At 42.8% G+C, this 20,154-nt stretch overlaps 1 long non-coding RNA gene across 1 annotated transcript in view; it reads left to right on the top strand.

The window, feature by feature from the left end:
• The window catches only part of LOC306818269, a 58,751-nt gene that overhangs the window by 5,270 nt on the left and 33,327 nt on the right, over positions 1 to 20,154 (top strand). The window lies entirely within an intron of this gene.

Genomic DNA, 20,154 nt, shown 5'->3' with positions numbered 1-20,154 from the left:
AGAGACGGTAGAGGTGGCGTGCAGACAGTCTGTAGAGGTGGCGTGCAAACCATAGATTTAGGTAGCCTACCGCGAAACCGCTTTTTGCACGGCCTATTTAAAAAAAACACGGCCTTGAAATTATTGCACGGCTTGACCTAGGCCGTGCAAATATCTACATTTAATAGACGTGCTTACTACACGGTGCGTTAAATATCTGATTAGGCTACATTCTAATTCTGGCAAAGAATATGTTTGCCGAATACCGGTACTGAAAAGCTTAAACCTGATCCCGTTTGCGTTTCTACAGCCACCTGTGCCCTATTTGGTAGACGGCGTGTCAGCCGGATGACGATAGCCGCTATGTAAATAGCGTCATATGATAGCAGCTAACCGCTAACAGCTAACCGCTAACTAATGAATTCAACAAAGGAGAAAAACGCAACATAAACAAAACCAACGCTGGAAGACATCCAGCAGTTCATTTTCTCTGTGACTGACATGTGACTCTTTATTACAAGAACTCAATAAAGCTTTGTTTCAGAGAAGGCTGTGATCGGCGAGGAGAAATACACACGTAAACAATCAGCTGTGTGTTACAGTCAATGGTTTAAACACAGCGGAGTTTTGTTTACCGACGTAACGCCGGAAGTGACGATTTTTTTCAACCAATCAACGGACTGCAGGGTTTAGCTCCACTTTTTCGGGTCAGCGCCACATTCGAAAATGCTGACAGATGATTGACTTATCAAGGTCTAGGGATCTATTATTACTGGATGACACATGTAATATTATGAATTTATGTGTTTGTTTGTTTTTTAAAGAAAGTGCAGAGAGAAGCAGTGGGCCAACAAAGGGGTTAGACAACATGAACCAAGTGAGTTGCAGTCAAATGACAAAGGGGTGTGTCAGGGCAGGGGCTGTACAGTAAATCAACATTATCAAGCTTGGGAAAACTAAAATGTGTAACAATGCATTCATTGAACAGAATGCACCATTTAGAGACTTATTCAAAACCAGTGTGTTAGGGAGCACATAACCTCCGCTCAAGCGTGCCGCGCCACCGTGAGTGACACTGAAAAAAATTTGCACCCCCTGTATTTTTTTTTGCACCCCCTGTTTTCCCATTTCTGCCTAAATCACTGGTCCTTGAAGCAGGTGGACCAGATTCAAACCCGACCTGTGGCATCTTTCTCCTCTCTCTCTCTCTCTCTCTCTCCGATGTTCCCTTAAAAACTCCCTGAATCACGTTACATCTCGTTTGAGCAGAAAATAAATAAAGTTCATCAGTGACTCTTAAACCTGTCATCTTACTAACAATGTTTTTAAATATAATAAAAAAAACATAAAAAAAACAACTCACCAACAACCAGCTCAATGGTGAACTGCTGAGGAGGATGAGATGAGATCAGATGAGGAAAAATACAGGTGTAGACTCCACTGTCGGCCACCTTCGTCTTCCTGATCTTTATGGAGGCGTGGTATCAGGTCTGTGGGGTCAACCTGAGCGCGTGACAGGCAGAGGGTGACATCATTAGGACTCACGTGGTTCCTTCGTTCGTCTGTCCTTTAATCTTTTACCACGCGGAGGATGGCGCGACCCCAAATACAAACGTTCAGACTAATTAACTACAAAAAGACGTTTTTTTCTTATGACTGTAAACATAACTACAAACATATTATATATAGTTTGAGAGCCTGTCGGACTTTCATCTGAATCAGCCAATTAAACCATTGCATCTGTACTCGTGCCGCCTTAACTTTGATTGACAGCTAGCTTGTGCCAATGAGAAGTCAACGCTATGACAAAGCCCAAAATGTGTAAGCAATCAATGGCTGTGTCCCATTACAGAGGTTGCAGCCTTCGTGGGCTGCATTTTAAGACCGATTACGTCACACCTGCGCGACAAGCGGCTCCTGCGAATGCAGCCGAGAAATGCAGCCTTCCTTTCCCCGATTTTGGAGGCTTCAACGGTTGTATTCTTTGCAACCTTCCCTTCCCAAGATGCATTGCGCGCAACGGTAAACATCAACAATGGCATCCACGGTGAACCCAACCCAGACCTCCGCAGCTGATACGAATTTTACTTTTAAATGCAAGTATTGGGTTTTATTTCTTCTAATTTATTTCAACTGATATGTGTTGATTCATGCTCACTGATGATGCGGGAGCTGTAACGTTAATGCTGTAAGGTTGGACACGTTAGATAACGTTAAACTATCAACTCGACCTAACGATTGTTGAGATAACAGTTTATTTTACTTTGCATCTCTTAACATTAGTTTAACTTACTTTGCTTTGTTTTTAGTTAAGTTAACAGAGTTAACTTTAACAAGTTAAAAACATTTAGACAGGTTGTGAACTCTGGTTTTCAGTTGAATATAACTCCAGTAGCCAAACGGTTTTTAAACGTTTGGCTCAAACGTTTGTTAGAGTGAAGCATAATTTAACGTTATTTTTACTTAAACATGTTTCGTTTGATTTCAGGGAGCAAGGAGCATACTGCTCAGTTTATACAGCTGCGGGGGAAACAGATCACCTTTTCACAGGAGCAAAACACACAGCCAGCTTTGCTTGGAGGTAATTAAAGAAAAACAACGGGCAGTATTATCACCATTAGACCATCTTGTACTTAAAGCTGTAATTGGTCCTCATCATAAAGGCCACAATAATAAGACACCCAGTAAATAATGAAAACTGATGACTAAAATAAATAATGTCAGAGGGATGTGTGTGAGTTTTCACCCCTGTGCTAACATGATTTCTCTTTTCTGTTATCTCTGTAATAATGGGCCTGGATGGCAGTGTGTCACCTATGCAGGCAAAAAAGAAATGGGACAACCTGAAAAAGAAATGCAAAGTATGTAATCTATGCATTGAAATGTAATTTATATTAGTTCTATCCATACAAATTGATAACATTTGTGTTTACTGTGGTTATTGTTGTTGTAGTCAACTGCCATGATTGATTTCCTCTACCTTAGGATTGCAAGTGTCCTGGGTCAGGTGAGGGCGTGAGTGGGAAACCCACTGCCGCAACTTGGCCCTGGTTTGTCCTCATGGATGAGGTGTTGGGACAGAGGCATTCAATCTCACCCCCAGTCCTAATCGCCTCCATCCCTGAGGACACTTCAGGGCCCAGCGCGGCAGTGGGAGACCAGGAGGAGGAGAGGTCAGAGAGAGAGAGAGAAGCCAGACAGGAGGAAAGAGGAAGCGAGAAAGTGACAACCACAAAGAGCTTATGGAGTTGATTAAGGAGGACATAAAGTATCAAAGAGAGACAGAAGAGAAGAGGGCACAGGAGACCAAGGCTCAGATGGCGCAGATGTTTTCCTTGCTAGAACGATTAATTGAAAAATAATGAAAATATTTTTTTTGATTTAAAACAGTTTGTTTTGTTTCATAGTTAAGTTTGCTATGTTTAATGTACTTTTTATTTAATTCACATCCTTTAAATGTAATTCAGATATGATCAGTTTCTATTATATTGCTGTTTTTATGCTCTAGCTTCCTACATTGGAGAGCAGAAAATAACCAGACGTGTCTTAATATTTTTAATTATAAATGACTAAAAGGATGTGACTAGATCTACAGAAAGTCCAGTGAGGTATCAAGGAGCCGCTGATCATAGTTTCTCACTGGACAACAAGGTAAGCATATCATGAAACTTCTGCGCTTTCACTTAATCCAATCCTCAGAGCTTCCGTATAAAATACCACGCTTAGTCTGGCACTACAGGGAAATGGACTTCTGATTGAATTAAGAAAACAATATCAAAACCATGATGCTTGTATCCGTATGAAGAGTATTATTGTAACCATGTTTCACAGTATTATACTGTCCAAAATATAACCTCTATTGTGTCAATTATCAACATGAACTGGTATAGCTATAATGAAAACAACCAGCAGAATATAAATTAAACTTTGATTTATTAATAAATAAAAAAAACAAAAGTAAAATCAATGTAATTTAAAATCTTAATATCAATATATTATGTACATGAATCTGTTATTTACATTTATTTTGATTAAAAACAAAAGGTATACTACAGGATAAACCTGGCTCTGCCTGTGCTGGACAGCCGGACACACGTCCTGATTTTAATGCTGCTGGGCCTTCTACCAGGAAATGGAGACACTCTTCTGGCTGGCAAGTGGTGGTCTCCAGAGTGTTTGGGATTCTACACTGTCCACCGCATCGTCTAATGACCGGGTTTGCAGGGCTGACTCGACTGACGGTTGCCATGTCACAAATATTGGTGGTCTGGTGGTACCTCCTCCAGGGCAGACACCTCTGCAGACAGCTGGTCCCGCCAGGGAGCACCACTGACTGTCTCCAAACCGTCCTCCCCCTCATCCTCTGCCCCATCCTCCTCAGCCTCATCCTCTGGGGCCACGATGTCACCTGCCCCGAGGCAGATGTTGTGGAGGATGGCACATGCTGTTATGACCTGAAATAGTAAATGATAAAAAAAGGGAAAGATTATAGCACCTGAAAAATAAATCCTCCTGTTTGATTTATTGTTATTAACAATTGTAAAATGTCCTATTAAATGATTACTTACATGTGGTACAAAGGTGTTGTGCACCTCCAGCGCTTGCAGGAAGATGGCACGGAACCTCGTCTTCATCATCCCAAAAGCATGTGCCTGAGCACTCGTGCATCATGCACAGACCCAGGCCAGCCCACATAGGTGTCCATGAAACGGCCCTGATGGTCACAAACAGCCTGCAGGATGATGGAAGGGAATAGTTTTCTGTTCCTATAGCACTGACCATCAGGGCCGCCCGGTGGCTTGATGCGGACATGGCAGCCGTCTATCGCTCCAGCTGCTCCTCTGAAGGCCCTGTGTCTCGCCAGCCCTGCAAACCCACGGGAAACTGCCTCCAGGTCTTGAGGAGTGGTGGGGAAGTGGATGACCTGGTGAATGGCCACCACCTCCTCAGTCATCCTATGAACGATGCGGTGGACAGTGGAACGAGGAATCCCAAAGGCTCTGGAGACCACCCTGTGCGATGTTCCACTTGCCAGCCAGAAGAGGAACACCAGGGTCTCAATTGTAGCACCCCATCCGTGTCTCCGATCCTGGTAGAGAAGGCCCAGCAGCACTTGCAGAGCCTCCCTGCTAAGCCGGAAATCAGGCCGTGTGTCTTCCTGCTGGTTGAAAAACCTGTCCAGCACAGGTATGCTCAGGTTTATCCTGCAGTATGTACGAGGATTAGCCTATTGGGAAAACACAGAGAAGGAAATTCATTATAAACAATAACTTGATTAAATGTGGAAAAGCTGAGATACCTGCTTTTTGTCTTTAGATAGCGCTAGAGATAACACTTGTGAATTGGCACTATACAACTAAAGGTTTATTGATTGATAAGCCATATAAACTACGTTTGTTGTTGTTCTTGTTAACTAACAAAGCTTAAAGTTAATGATCAAATTAAAGCTAAAGTACAAACATGTTAACCAATCTGAAGGTAAACTCACCTGTCCATGGTGCTGACTCAACCGGAGATAAAGCACACGTCGGCCCATATAATTCTCCCTCTCTCTCTTTTTCAGAATCATAAAAAACTGTACTATCAAAATAAATAAATTCATAGTCCTGTTGATAAAACGGTGCAATCAAAAAACGGACACTCTCAGGGTTGCTAGGAGACCGCGTGGATCAGCCTTCGCGGTCCACGGAGGGTGTGGCCTTCGTGGACCGCGAAGGCCACACCCTCCGAAGGCTGCAGCCTCTGGAATGGGACACAGCGAATTTGACTGCCTGAGCATATACAGAAGTTAACCGTTACGTAATGTGAGCAACAGTGGGACATAAACGAATCACAAAAACTTGATTTAAATATTTGTAGAGGTGTAAGTAATTTATAAAAACTGTATAAAATGTAATTAAATTACAAACATTTATTGTTAAAGGCAGAATCAAAGACTTTCCTCTTATCTTATTTTGGTAACTTTATAAAAGTTTAAGAGTGCTCTGTGGACACCTGCTGGACATGCTCTGTACTGCACTTTGTCAAATATCTCTGAGCCTGTTCAGTCTGTCAACATGAAACTTCATACAGATATTATAGACAAGTTGAGTAAAATATCCTGAACATTTCAACCTAATGGCCCGTTGTATGGTACATTTGTGTTTTAAAAATGGAAATAAAGAAAAAAAAGCAAAAGAAAACTTTTTTTGTCTGATAAATCATTTATCACACGTCCTGAATCGAGGATTCAAGAAAGGCTAACACACTACATGAACCCTCAGAGTCTTTACTTTCTCCTGATGATATGAACATGTGTCTGCCTCGTAACATCCAATCAGCATAAACAAACTAAAACTGTTACATCGAGAAGCAAAAATATATGGTAATGTAAAGAATGTCTCTGAAAGAAAAAAGAAAATATATAAAGTTAGAGAATGTGTGTGATGTTATTAGCATGACATATAGAGCAGATATGCTTTATGTTCAGACTATGAAAGTAACATTTTATCCAGTTATATTAAATCATCTAAAATCTGAATACAAAGCTTCAGTCTCTGACTTTATAAATCAGCTGAAGCTGCAGCAGGAGAGGCCAGATTCAAGTCAGTCAGTCAGTCAGTCAGTCAGTCAGTCAGTCAGTCAGTCAGTCAGTCAGTCAGTCAGTCTCCCTCTCTCTCTCTCTCTCCCTCTCCCTCTCCCTCTCCCTCTCTCCCTCTCCCCCCCCCCCCCCCCATAAAAACTCCCTGAATCACGTCACATCTCGTTTGTGCAGAAAATAAATAAAGTTCATCAGTGACTCTTAAACCTGTCATCTTACTGACAATGTTTTTAAATATAATAAAACTTTTTTTTTTTTAAACTCACCAACAACCAGCTCAATGGTGAACTGCTGAGGAGGATGAGATGAGATCAGATGAGGAAAAATACAGGTGTAGTCTCCACTGTCGGCCACCTTTGTCTTCCTGATCTTTATGGAGGCGTTACCGTTCTTCAGCTCCTCGTTAAAATGTGACACTCGACCTTCAAGCTGACTGTTAAAATCTCTTCCATTGTAAAAGAACACATCCTGACCGCCTTTCTTCCAGTCAAAGGCCGTGGTCTGGATGTTCTCCTTGGTGCTGAGGGAACACGGTAACACAGCATCACTGTCTTCTTTCACCGTCACTTGAACTGAAACACAAACATGAGAGTGAATCAGTTCGTTTCCATGAAAAGGTTCAGGGACATCTCTTCAGGAACTAAAAAGGTTCAGGGACTTCTCTTCTCAGAACTAAAAGGTTCAGGGACTTCTCTTCAGGAACTAAAAAGGTTCAGGGACTTCTCTTCTCAGAACTAAAAGGTTCAGGGACTTCTCTTCAGGAACTAAAAGGTTCAGGGACTTCTCTTCAGGAATTAAAAGGTTCAGGGAATTCTCTTCCAAGAACTAAAAGGTTCAGGGACTTCTCTTCTCAGAACTAAAAGGTTCAGGGACTTCTCTTCCAAGAACTAAAAGGTTCAGGGACTTCTCTTCCAAGAACTAAAAGGTTCAGGGACTTCTCTTCCAAGAACTAAAAGGTTCAGGGACTTCTCTTCTCAGAACTAAAAGGTTCAGGGACTTCTCTTCAGGAACTAAAAGGTTCAGGGACTTCTCTTCAGGAACTAAAGGGTTCAAGGACTTCTCTTCATAGAACTAAAAGGTTCAGGGACTTCTCTTCAAAGAACTAAAAGGTTCAGGGACTTCTCTTCTTGATATAAGAGGTGGCGTGCAGACAGTCTGTAGAGACGGTAGAGATGGCGTGCAGACAGTCTGTAGAGGCGGTAGAGGTTGCGAGACAGTCTGTAGAGACGGTAGAGGTGGCGTGCAGACAGTCTGTAGAGACGGTAAAGGTGGCGTGCAGACAGTCTGTAGAGGTGGCGTGCAGACAGTCTGTAGAGACGGTAGAGATGGCGTGCAGACAGTCTGTAGAGACGGAAGAGGTTGCGTGCAGACGGTCTGTAGAGACGTTAGAGGTGGCGTGCAGACAGTTTGTAGAGACGTAGTGGTGGTGTGCAGACAGTCTGTAGAGACGGTAGAGATGGCGTGCAGACAGTCTGTAGAGACGGAAGAGGTCTGTGGGGTCAACCTGAGCGCGTGACAGGCAGAGGGTGACATCATCAGGACTCACCTGGTTCCTCCGTTCTTCTGTCCTTTAAGATGCACTCTGAAAGAAAAAAGAAAATATATAAAGTTAGAGAATGTGTGTGATGTTATTAGCATGACATATAGAGCAGATATGCTTCATGTTCAGACTATGAAAATAACATTTTATCCAGTTATATTAAATCATCTAAAATCTGAATACAAAGATTACAATACAAAGGCGTGCAGACAGTCTGTAGAGACGGTAGAGGTTGCGTGCAGACAGTTTGTAGAGACGGCGTGCAGACAGTCTGTAGAGACGGTAGAGATGGCGTGCAGACAATCTGTAGAGACGGAAGAGGTTGCGTGCAGACAGACTGTAGAGACGTTAGAGGTGGCGTGCAGACAGTCTGTAGAGACGGTAGAGGTGGCGTGCAGACAGTCTGTAGATTCAGACTGAAGGTGACATTCATCTCAGCCTCATTTCATCCTGTCACTGTTTGTGTGTTTATTCTGCACAGTCAGCTGATAGGATGAAAACACACATGTTTTCATCCTATCAGCTCACTGGGACTTTGGTGATTTCTCAATGGTCCCAGTTCATTATCTCTCCTGTCACTGGTGATTCATCAAACAGAGTCCCAGTTTAGATTTGAACGTTGCTCTCAGGTGGACACATTTACCTGATGGCTCAATGGGACTGAATCCCTGTATACACTGCTTTGAGCTGAATCACTCTGACCTGAGTCTGAGCACGCTAAAACAAAGACACATTTAATTATTATGAAGGAGAATCTCACCTTGGATGTACACATAGTTGCTAGAGTTGATCTGATGACAGATGGCGTCCTGTGTGACCACACAGCTGTAGGTGTCGGTCTTGGTCACAGTCGTTTGGAGGATGATGTCGTAGCTGCCATCTTCATTTTTAGTGACTTGTGGTTCTTCAGTTTGAAAGATGTTTCCAGAACTGTCCCTCCACTCCACTTTAAGTAAGGGAGAAGCTCCTTTAACGACACACTGCAGCACGGCCTGGTCACTTGTTTGATCAAGAATTTTGAAAGTCGGCTCTCGACATGCAACTGTGAACAGGGAATAAATAAGAAATTATTCAGGTTCTTTACAGCATCAGAAATGTAATCCTGTGAATCCTCTGGTCATCACATATCTGATTAAAGAGGTTTATAAAAGGAGGAATAGAGAAGCTAAATTCATGTCTCAATGATAAATCAGATTATTTGTCCCTGCAGGCTGACATGTTGAAGGACCCTGTAGACCACCTGACCTGAACCCCCTTCATCAGAGCTGCTAGGTGTGGAGGACTCATTGTTATATTAACGTACAAAAAGCTTTGATTGATTCCTTTAAACTGACGTGTTGTGAGTCTTTACGTCACAAACTGAAGAAAAATGTCCACTGAAGTGAATTAGAAATACTTTAAATATTCCTGAGTGGTATCAGGTCTGTGGGGTCAACCTGAGCGCGTGACAGGCAGAGGGTGACATCATCAGGACTCACCTGGTTCCTCCGTTCTTCTGTCCTTTAAGATGCACTCTGAAAGAAAAAAGAAAATATATAAAGTTAGAGAATGTGTGTGATGTTATTAGCATGACATATAGAGCAGATATGCTTCATGTTCAGACTATGAAAATAACATTTTATCCAGTTATATTAAATCATCTAAAATCTGAATACAAATATTACAATACAAAGGCGTGCAGACAGTCTGTAGAGACGGTAGAGATGGCGTGCAGACAGTCTGTAGAGACGGAAGAGGTTGCGTGCAGACAGTCTGTAGAGACGTTAGAGGTGGCGTGCAGACAGTTTGTAGAGACGGTAGAGGTGGCGTGCAGACAGTCTGTAGAGGTGGCGTGCAGACAATCTGTAGAGGTGGCGTGCAGACAGTCTGGAGATTCAGACTGAAGGTGACATTCATCTCAGCCTCATTTCATCCTGTCACTGTTTGTGTGTTTATTCTGCACAGTCAGCTGATAGGATGAAAACACACATGTTTTCATCCTATCAGCTCACTGGGACTTTGGTGATTTCTCAATGGTCCCAGTTCATTATCTCTCCTGTCACTGGTGATTCATCAAACAGAGTCCCAGTTTAGATTTGAACGTTGCTCTCAGGTGGACACATTTACCTGATGGCTCAATGGGACTGAATCCCTGTATACACTGCTTTGAGCTGAATCACTCTGACCTGAGTCTGAGCACGCTAAAACAAAGACACATTTAATTATTATGAAGGAGAATCTCACCTTGGATGTACACATAGTTGCTAGAGTTGATCTGATGACAGATGGCGTCCTGTGTGACCACACAGCTGTAGGTGTCGGTCTTGGTCACAGTCGTTTGGAGGATGATGTCGTAGCTGCCATCTTCATTTTTAGTGACTTGTGGTTCTTCAGTTTGAAAGATGTTTCCAGAACTGTCCCTCCACTCCACTTTAAGTAAGGGAGAAGCTCCTTTAACGACACACTGCAGCACGGCCTGGTCACTTGTTTGATCAAGAATTTTGAAAGTCGGCTCTCGACATGCAACTGTGAACAGGGAATAAATAAGAAATTATTCAGGTTCTTTACAGCATCAGAAATGTAATCCTGTGAATCCTCTGGTCATCACATATCTGATTAAAGAGGTTTATAAAAGGAGGAATAGAGAAGCTAAATTCATGTCTCAATGATAAATCAGATTATTTGTCCCTGCAGGCTGACATGTTGAAGGACCCTGTAGACCACCTGACCTGAACCCCCTTCATCAGAGCTGCTAGGTGTGGAGGACTCATTGTTATATTAACGTACAAAAAGCTTTGATTGATTCCTTTAAACTGACGTGTTGTGAGTCTTTACGTCACAAACTGAAGAAAAATGTCCACTGAAGTGAATTAGAAATACTTTAAATATTCCTGAGTGGTATCAGGTCTGTGGGGTCAACCTGAGCGCGTGACAGGCAGAGGGTGACATCATCAGGACTCACCTGGTTCCTCCGTTCTTCTGTCCTTTAAGATGCACTCTGAAAGAAAAAAGAAAATATATAAAGTTAGAGAATGTGTGTGATGTTATTAGCATGACATATAGAGCAGATATGCTTCATGTTCAGACTATGAAAATAACATTTTATCCAGTTATATTAAATCTAAAATCTGAATACAAAGATTACAATACAAAGGCGTGCAGACAGTCTGTAGAGACGGTAGAGGTTGCGTGCAGACAGTCTGTAGAGACGTTAGAGGTGGCGTGCAGACAGTCTGTAGAGACGGTAGAGGTGGCGTGCAGACAGTTTGTAGAGACGGTAGAGGTGGCGTGCAGACAGTCTGTAGAGGTGGCGTGCAGACAATCTGTAGAGGTGGCGTGCAGACAGTCTGGAGATTCAGACTGAAGGTGACATTCATCTCAGCCTCATTTCATCCTGTCACTGTTTGTGTGTTTATTCTGCACAGTCAGCTGATAGGATGAAAACACGCATGTTTTCATCCTATCAGCTCACTGGGACTTTGGTGATTTCTCAATGGTCCCAGTTCATTATCTCTCCTGTCACTGGTGATTCATCAAACAGAGTCCCAGTTTAGATTTGAACGTTGCTCTCAGGTGGACACATTTACCTGATGGCTCAATGGGACTGAATCCCTGTATACACTGCTTTGAGCTGAATCACTCTGACCTGAGTCTGAGCACGCTAAAACAAAGACACATTTAATTATTATGAAGGAGAATCTCACCTTGGATGTACACATAGTTGCTAGAGTTGATCTGATGACAGATGGCGTCCTGTGTGACCACACAGCTGTAGGTGTCGGTCTTGGTCACAGTCGTTTGGAGGATGATGTCGTAGCTGCCATCTTCATTTTTAGTGACTTGTGGTTCTTCAGTTTGAAAGATGTTTCCAGAACTGTCCCTCCACTCCACTTTAAGTAAGGGAGAAGCTCCTTTAACGACACACTGCAGCACGGCCTGGTCACTTGTTTGATCAAGAATTTTGAAAGTCGGCTCTCGACATGCAACTGTGAACAGGGAATAAATAAGAAATTATTCAGGTTCTTTACAGCATCAGAAATGTAATCATGTGAATCCTCTGGTCATCACATATCTGATTAAAGAGGTTTATAAAAGGAGGAATAGAGAAGCTAAATTCATGTCTCAATGATAAATCAGATTATTTGTCCCTGCAGGCTGACATGTTGAAGGACCCTGTAGACCACCTGACCTGAACCCCCTTCATCAGAGCTGCTAGGTGTGGAGGACTCATTGTTATATTAACGTACAAAAAGCTTTGATTGATTCCTTTAAATCAATCAAAGTGTTGTGAGTCTTTACGTCACAAACTGAAGAAAAATGTCCACTGAAGTGAATTAGAAATACTTTAAATATTCCTGAGTGGTATCAGGTCTGTGGGGTCAACCTGAGCGCGTGACAGGCAGAGGGTGACATCATCAGGACTCACCTGGTTCCTCCGTTCTTCTGTCCTTTAAGATGCACTCTGAAAGAAAAAAGAAAATATATAAAGTTAGAGAATGTGTGTGATGTTATTAGCATGACATATAGAGCAGATATGCTTCATGTTCAGACTATGAAAATAACATTTTATCCAGTTATATTAAATCATCTAAAATCTGAATACAAAGATTACAATACAAAGGCGTGCAGACAGTCTGTAGAGACGGTAGAGGTTGCGTGCAGACAGTTTGTAGAGACGGCGTGCAGACAGTCTGTAGAGACGGCAGAGATGATGTGCAGACAGTCTGTAGAGACGGAAGAGGTTGCGTGCAGACAGTCTGTAGAGACGTTAGAGGTGGCGTGCAGACAGTTTGTAGAGACGGTAGAGGTGGCGTGCAGACAGTCTGTAGAGGTGGCGTGCAGACAATCTGTAGAGGTGGCGTGCAGACAGTCTGGAGATTCAGACTGAAGGTGACATTCATCTCAGCCTCATTTCATCCTGTCACTGTTTGTGTGTTTATTCTGCACAGTCAGCTGATAGGATGAAAACACACATGTTTTCATCCTATCAGCTCACTGGGACTTTGGTGATTTCTCAATGGTCCCAGTTCATTATCTCTCCTGTCACTGGTGATTCATCAAACAGAGTCCCAGTTTAGATTTGAACGTTGCTCTCAGGTGGACACATTTACCTGATGGCTCAATGGGACTGAATCCCTGTATACACTGCTTTGAGCTGAATCACTCTGACCTGAGTCTGAGCACGCTAAAACAAAGACACATTTAATTATTATGAAGGAGAATCTCACCTTGGATGTACACATAGTTGCTAGAGTTGATCTGATGACAGATGGCGTCCTGTGTGACCACACAGCTGTAGGTGTCGGTCTTGGTCACAGTCGTTTGGAGGATGATGTCGTAGCTGCCATCTTCATTTTTAGTGACTTGTGGTTCTTCAGTTTGAAAGATGTTTCCAGAACTGTCCCTCCACTCCACTTTAAGTAAGGGAGAAGCTCCTTTAACGACACACTGCAGCACGGCCTGGTCACTTGTTTGATCAAGAATTTTGAAAGTCGGCTCTCGACATGCAACTGTGAACAGGGAATAAATAAGAAATTATTCAGGTTCTTTACAGCATCAGAAATGTAATCATGTGAATCCTCTGGTCATCACATATCTGATTAAAGAGGTTTATAAAAGGAGGAATAGAGAAGCTAAATTCATGTCTCAATGATAAATCAGATTATTTGTCCCTGCAGGCTGACATGTTGAAGGACCCTGTAGACCACCTGACCTGAACCCCCTTCATCAGAGCTGCTAGGTGTGGAGGACTCATTGTTATATTAACGTACAAAAAGCTTTGATTGATTCCTTTAAATCAATCAAAGTGTTGTGAGTCTTTACGTCACAAACTGAAGAAAAATGTCCACTGAAGTGAATTAGAAATACTTTAAATATTCCTGAGTGGTATCAGGTCTGTGGGGTCAACCTGAGCGCGTGACAGGCAGAGGGTGACATCATCAGGACTCACCTGGTTCCTCCGTTCTTCTGTCCTTTAAGATGCACTCTGAAAGAAAAAAGAAAATATATAAAGTTAGAGAATGTGTGTGATGTTATTAGCATGACATATAGAGCAGATATGCTTCATGTTCAGACTATGAAAATAACATTTTATCCAGTTATATTAAATCATCTAAAATCTGAATACAAAGATTACAATACAAAGGCGTGCAGACAGTCTGTAGAGACGGTAGAGGTTGCGTGCAGACAGTTTGTAGAGACGGCGTGCAGACAGTCTGTAGAGACGGTAGAGATGGCGTGCAGACAGTCTGTAGAGACGGAAGAGGTTGCGTGCAGACAGTCTGTAGAGACGGAAGAGGTGGCGTGCAGACAGTCTGTAGAGACGTTAGAGGTGGCGTGCAGACAGTTTGTAGAGACGGTAGAGGTGGCGTGCAGACAGTCTGTAGAGGTGGCGTGCAGACAATCTGTAGAGGTGGCGTGCAGACAGTCTGGAGATTCAGACTGAAGGTGACATTCATCTCAGCCTCATTTCATCCTGTCACTGTTTGTTGTTTATTCTGCACAGTCAGCTGTTAGGATGAAAACACACATGTTTTCATCCTATCAGCTCACTGGGACTTTGGTGATTTCTCAATGGTCCCAGTTCATTATCTCTCCTGTCACTGGTGATTCATCAAACAGAGTCCCAGTTTAGATTTGAACATTGCTCTCAGGTGGACACATTTACCTGATGGCTCAATGGGACTGAATCCCTGTATACACTGCTTTGAGCTGAATCACTCTGACCTGAGTCTGAGCACGCTAAAACAAAGACACATTTAATTATTATGAAGGAGAATCTCACCTTGGATGTACACATAGTTGCTAGAGTTGATCTGATGACAGATGGCGTCCTGTGTGACCACACAGCTGTAGGTGTCGGTCTTGGTCACAGTCGTTTGGAGGATGATGTCGTAGCTGCCATCTTCATTTTTAGTGACTTGTGGTTCTTCAGTTTGAAAGATGTTTCCAGAACTGTCCCTCCACTCCACTTTAAGTAAGGGAGAAGCTCCTTTAACGACACACTGCAGCACGGCCTGGTCACTTGTTTGATCAAGAATTTTGAAAGTCGGCTTTCGACATGCAACTGTGAACAGGGAATAAATAAGAAATTATTCAGGTTCTTTACAGCATCAGAAATGTAATCATGTGAATCCTCTGGTCATCACATATCTGATTAAAGAGGTTTATAAAAGGAGGAATAGAGAAGCTAAATTCATGTCTCAATGATAAATCAGATTATTTGTCCCTGCAGGCTGACATGTTGAAGGACCCTGTAGACCACCTGACCTGAACCCCCTTCATCAGAGCTGCTAGGTGTGGAGGACTCATTGTTATATTAACGTACAAAAAGCTTTGATTGATTCCTTTAAATCAATCAAAGTGTTGTGAGTCTTTACGTCACAAACTGAAGAAAAATGTCCACTGAAGTGAATTAGAAATACTTTAAATATTCCTGAGTGGTATCAGGTCTGTGGGGTCAACCTGAGCGCATGACAGGCATAGGGTGACATCATCAGGACTCACCTGGTTTCTCCGTTCTTCTGTCCTTTAAGATGCACTCTGAAAGAAAAAAGAAAATATATAAAGTTAGAGAATGTGTGTGATGTTATTAGCATGACATATAGAGCAGATATGCTTCATGTTCAGACTATGAAAATAACATTTTATCCAGTTATATTAAATCATCTAAAATCTGAATACAAAGATTACAATACAAAGGCGTGCAGACAGTCTGTAGAGACGGTAGAGGTTGCGTGCAGACAGTTTGTAGAGACGGCGTGCAGACAGTCTGTAGAGACGGTAGAGATGGCGTGCAGACAGTCTGTAGAGACGGAAGAGGTTGCGTGTAGACAGTCTGTAGAGACGGAAGAGGTTGCGTGCAGACAGTCTGTAGAGACGTTAGAGGTGGCGTGCAGACAGTTTGTAGAGACGGTAGAGGTGGCGTGCAGACAGTCTGTAGAGGTGGCGTGCAGACAATCTGTAGAGGTGGCGTGCAGACAGTCTGGAGATTCAGACTGAAGGTGACATTCATCTCAGCCTCATTTCATCCTGTCACTGTTTGTGTGTTTATTCTGCACAGTCAGCTGATAGGATGAAAACACACATGTTTTCATCCTATCAGCTCACTGGGACTTTGGTGATTTCTCAATGGTCCCAGTTCATTATCTCTCCTGTCACTGGTGATTCATCAAACAGAGTCCCAGTTTAGATTTGAACGTTGCTCTCAGGTGGACACATTTACCTGATGGCTCAATGGGACTGAATCCCTGTATACACTGCTTTGAGCTGAATCACTCTGACCTGAGTCTGAGCACGCTAAAACAAAGACACATTTAATTATTATGAAGGAGAATCTCACCTTGGATGTACACATAGTTGCTAGAGTTGATCTGATGACAGATGGCGTCCTGTGTGACCACACAGCTGTAGGTGTCGGTCTTGGTCACAGTCGTTTGGAGGATGATGTCGTAGCTGCCATCTTCATTTTTAGTGACTTGTGGTTCTTCAGTTTGAAAGATGTTTCCAGAACTGTCCCTCCACTCCACTTTAAGTAAGGGAGAAGCTCCTTTAACGACACACTGCAGCACGGCCTGGTCACTTGTTTGATCAAGAATTTTGAAAGTCGGCTCTCGACATGCAACTGTGAACAGGGAATAAATAAGAAATTATTCAGGTTCTTTACAGCATCAGAAATGTAATCATGTGAATCCTCTGGTCATCACATATCTGATTAAAGAGGTTTATAAAAGGAGGAATAGAGAAGCTAAATTCATGTCTCAATGATAAATCAGATTATTTGTCCCTGCAGGCTGACATGTTGAAGGACCCTGTAGACCACCTGACCTGAACCCCCTTCATCAGAGCTGCTAGGTGTGGAGGACTCATTGTTATATTAACGTACAAAAAGCTTTGATTGATTCCTTTAAATCAATCAAAGTGTTGTGAGTCTTTACGTCACAAACTGAAGAAAAATGTCCACTGAAGTGAATTAGAAATACTTTAAATATTCCTGAGTGGTATCAGGTCTGTGGGGTCAACCTGAGCGCGTGACAGGCAGAGGGTGACATCATCAGGACTCACCTGGTTCCTCCGTTCTTCTGTCCTTTAAGATGCACTCTGAAAGAAAAAAGAAAATATATAAAGTTAGAGAATGTGTGTGATGTTATTAGCATGACATATAGAGCAGATATGCTTCATGTTCAGACTATGAAAATAACATTTTATCCAGTTATATTAAATCATCTAAAATCTGAATACAAAGATTACAATACAAAGGCGTGCAGACAGTCTGTAGAGACGGTAGAGGTTGCGTGCAGACAGTTTGTAGAGACGGCGTGCAGACAGTCTGTAGAGACGGTAGAGATGGCGTGCAGACAGTCTGTAGAGACGGAAGAGGTTGCGTGCAGACAGTCTGTAGAGACGGAAGAGGTTGCGTGCAGACAGTCTGTAGAGACGTTAGAGGTGGCGTGCAGACAGTTTGTAGAGACGGTAGAGGTGGCGTGCAGACAGTCTGTAGAGGTGGCGTGCAGACAATCTGTAGAGGTGGCGTGCAGACAGTCTGGAGATTCAGACTGAAGGTGACATTCATCTCAGCCTCATTTCATCCTGTCACTGTTTGTTGTTTATTCTGCACAGTCAGCTGTTAGGATGAAAACACACATGTTTTCATCCTATCAGCTCACTGGGACTTTGGTGATTTCTCAATGGTCCCAGTTCATTATCTCTCCTGTCACTGGTGATTCATCAAACAGAGTCCCAGTTTAGATTTGAACGTTGCTCTCAGGTGGACACATTCACCTGATGGCTCAATGGGACTGAATCCCTGTATACACTGCTTTGAGCTGAATCACTCTGACCTGAGTCTGAGCACGCTAAAACAAAGACACATTTAATTATTATGAAGGAGAATCTCACCTTGGATGTACACATAGTTGCTAGAGTTGATCTGATGACAGATGGCGTCCTGTGTGACCACACAGCTGTAGGTGTCGGTCTTGGTCACAGTCGTTTGGAGGATGATGTCGTAGCTGCCATCTTCATTTTTAGTGACTTGTGGTTCTTCAGTTTGAAAGATGTTTCCAGAACTGTCCCTCCACTCCACTTTAAGTAAGGGAGAAGCTCCTTTAACGACACACTGCAGCACGGCCTGGTCACTTGTTTGATCAAGAATTTTGAAAGTCGGCTCTCGACATGCAACTGTGAACAGGGAATAAATAAGAAATTATTCAGGTTCTTTACAGCATCAGAAATGTAATCATGTGAATCCTCTGGTCATCACATATCTGATTAAAGAGGTTTATAAAAGGAGGAATAGAGAAGCTAAATTCATGTCTCAATGATAAATCAGATTATTTGTCCCTGCAGGCTGACATGTTGAAGGACCCTGTAGACCACCTGACCTGAACCCCCTTCATCAGAGCTGCTAGGTGTGGAGGACTCATTGTTATATTAACGTACAAAAAGCTTTGATTGATTCCTTTAAATCAATCAAAGTGTTGTGAGTCTTTACGTCACAAACTGAAGAAAAATGTCCACTGAAGTGAATTAGAAATACTTTAAATATTCCTGAGTGGTATCAGGTCTGTGGGGTCAACCTGAGCGCGTGACAGGCAGAGGGTGACATCATCAGGACTCACCTGGTTCCTCCGTTCTTCTGTCCTTTAAGATGCACTCTGAAAGAAAAAAGAAAATATATAAAGTTAGAGAATGTGTGTGATGTTATTAGCATGACATATAGAGCAGATATGCTTCATGTTCAGACTATGAAAATAACATTTTATCCAGTTATATTAAATCATCTAAAATCTGAATACAAAGATTACAATACAAAGGCGTGCAGACAGTCTGTAGAGACGGTAGAGGTTGCGTGCAGACAGTTTGTAGAGACGGCGTGCAGACAGTCTGTAGAGACGGTAGAGATGGCGTGCAGACAGTCTGTAGAGACGGAAGAGGTTGCGTGCAGACAGTCTGTAGAGACGGAAGAGGTTGCGTGCAGACAGTCTGTAGAGACGTTAGAGGTGGCGTGCAGACAGTTTGTAGAGACGGTAGAGGTGGCGTGCAGACAGTCTGTAGAGGTGGCGTGCAGACAATCTGTAGAGGTGGCGTGCAGACAGTTTGTAGAGACGGTAGAGGTGGCGTGCAGACAGTCTGTAGAGGTGGCGTGCAGACAGTCTGGAGATTCAGACTGAAGGTGACATTCATCTCAGCCTCATTTCATCCTGTCACTGTTTGTGTGTTTATTCTGCACAGTCAGCTGATAGGATGAAAACACACATGTTTTCATCCTATCAGCTCACTGGGACTTTGGTGATTTCTCAATGGTCCCAGTTCATTATCTCTCCTGTCACTGGTGATTCATCAAACAGAGTCCCAGTTTAGATTTGAACGTTGCTCTCAGGTGGACACATTTACCTGATGGCTCAATGGGACTGAATCCCTGTATACACTGCTTTGAGCTGAATCACTCTGACCTGAGTCTGAGCACGCTAAAACAAAGACACATTTAATTATTATGAAGGAGAATCTCACCTTGGATGTACACATAGTTGCTAGAGTTGATCTGATGACAGATGGCGTCCTGTGTGACCACACAGCTGTAGGTGTCGGTCTTGGTCACAGTCGTTTGGAGGATGATGTCGTAGCTGCCATCTTCATTTTTAGTGACTTGTGGTTCTTCAGTTTGAAAGATGTTTCCAGAACTGTCCCTCCACTCCACTTTAAGTAAGGGAGAAGCTCCTTTAACGACACACTGCAGCACGGCCTGGTCACTTGTTTGATCAAGAATTTTGAAAGTCGGCTCTCGACATGCAACTGTGAACAGGGAATAAATAAGAAATTATTCAGGTTCTTTACAGCATCAGAAATGTAATCATGTGAATCCTCTGGTCATCACATATCTGATTAAAGAGGTTTATAAAAGGAGGAATAGAGAAGCTAAATTCATGTCTCAATGATAAATCAGATTATTTGTCCCTGCAGGCTGACATGTTGAAGGACCCTGTAGACCACCTGACCTGAACCCCCTTCATCAGAGCTGCTAGGTGTGGAGGACTCATTGTTATATTAACGTACAAAAAGCTTTGATTGATTCCTT

The sequence above is a fragment of the Symphodus melops genome (assembly GCF_947650265.1).
Source record: "Symphodus melops genome assembly, chromosome: 22".
In the NCBI taxonomy this organism is placed as follows: domain Eukaryota; kingdom Metazoa; phylum Chordata; class Actinopteri; order Labriformes; family Labridae; genus Symphodus; species Symphodus melops.
The sequence above is the reverse complement of the archived record's forward strand: the minus strand, read 5'-3'. Positions and strand labels throughout refer to the sequence as shown.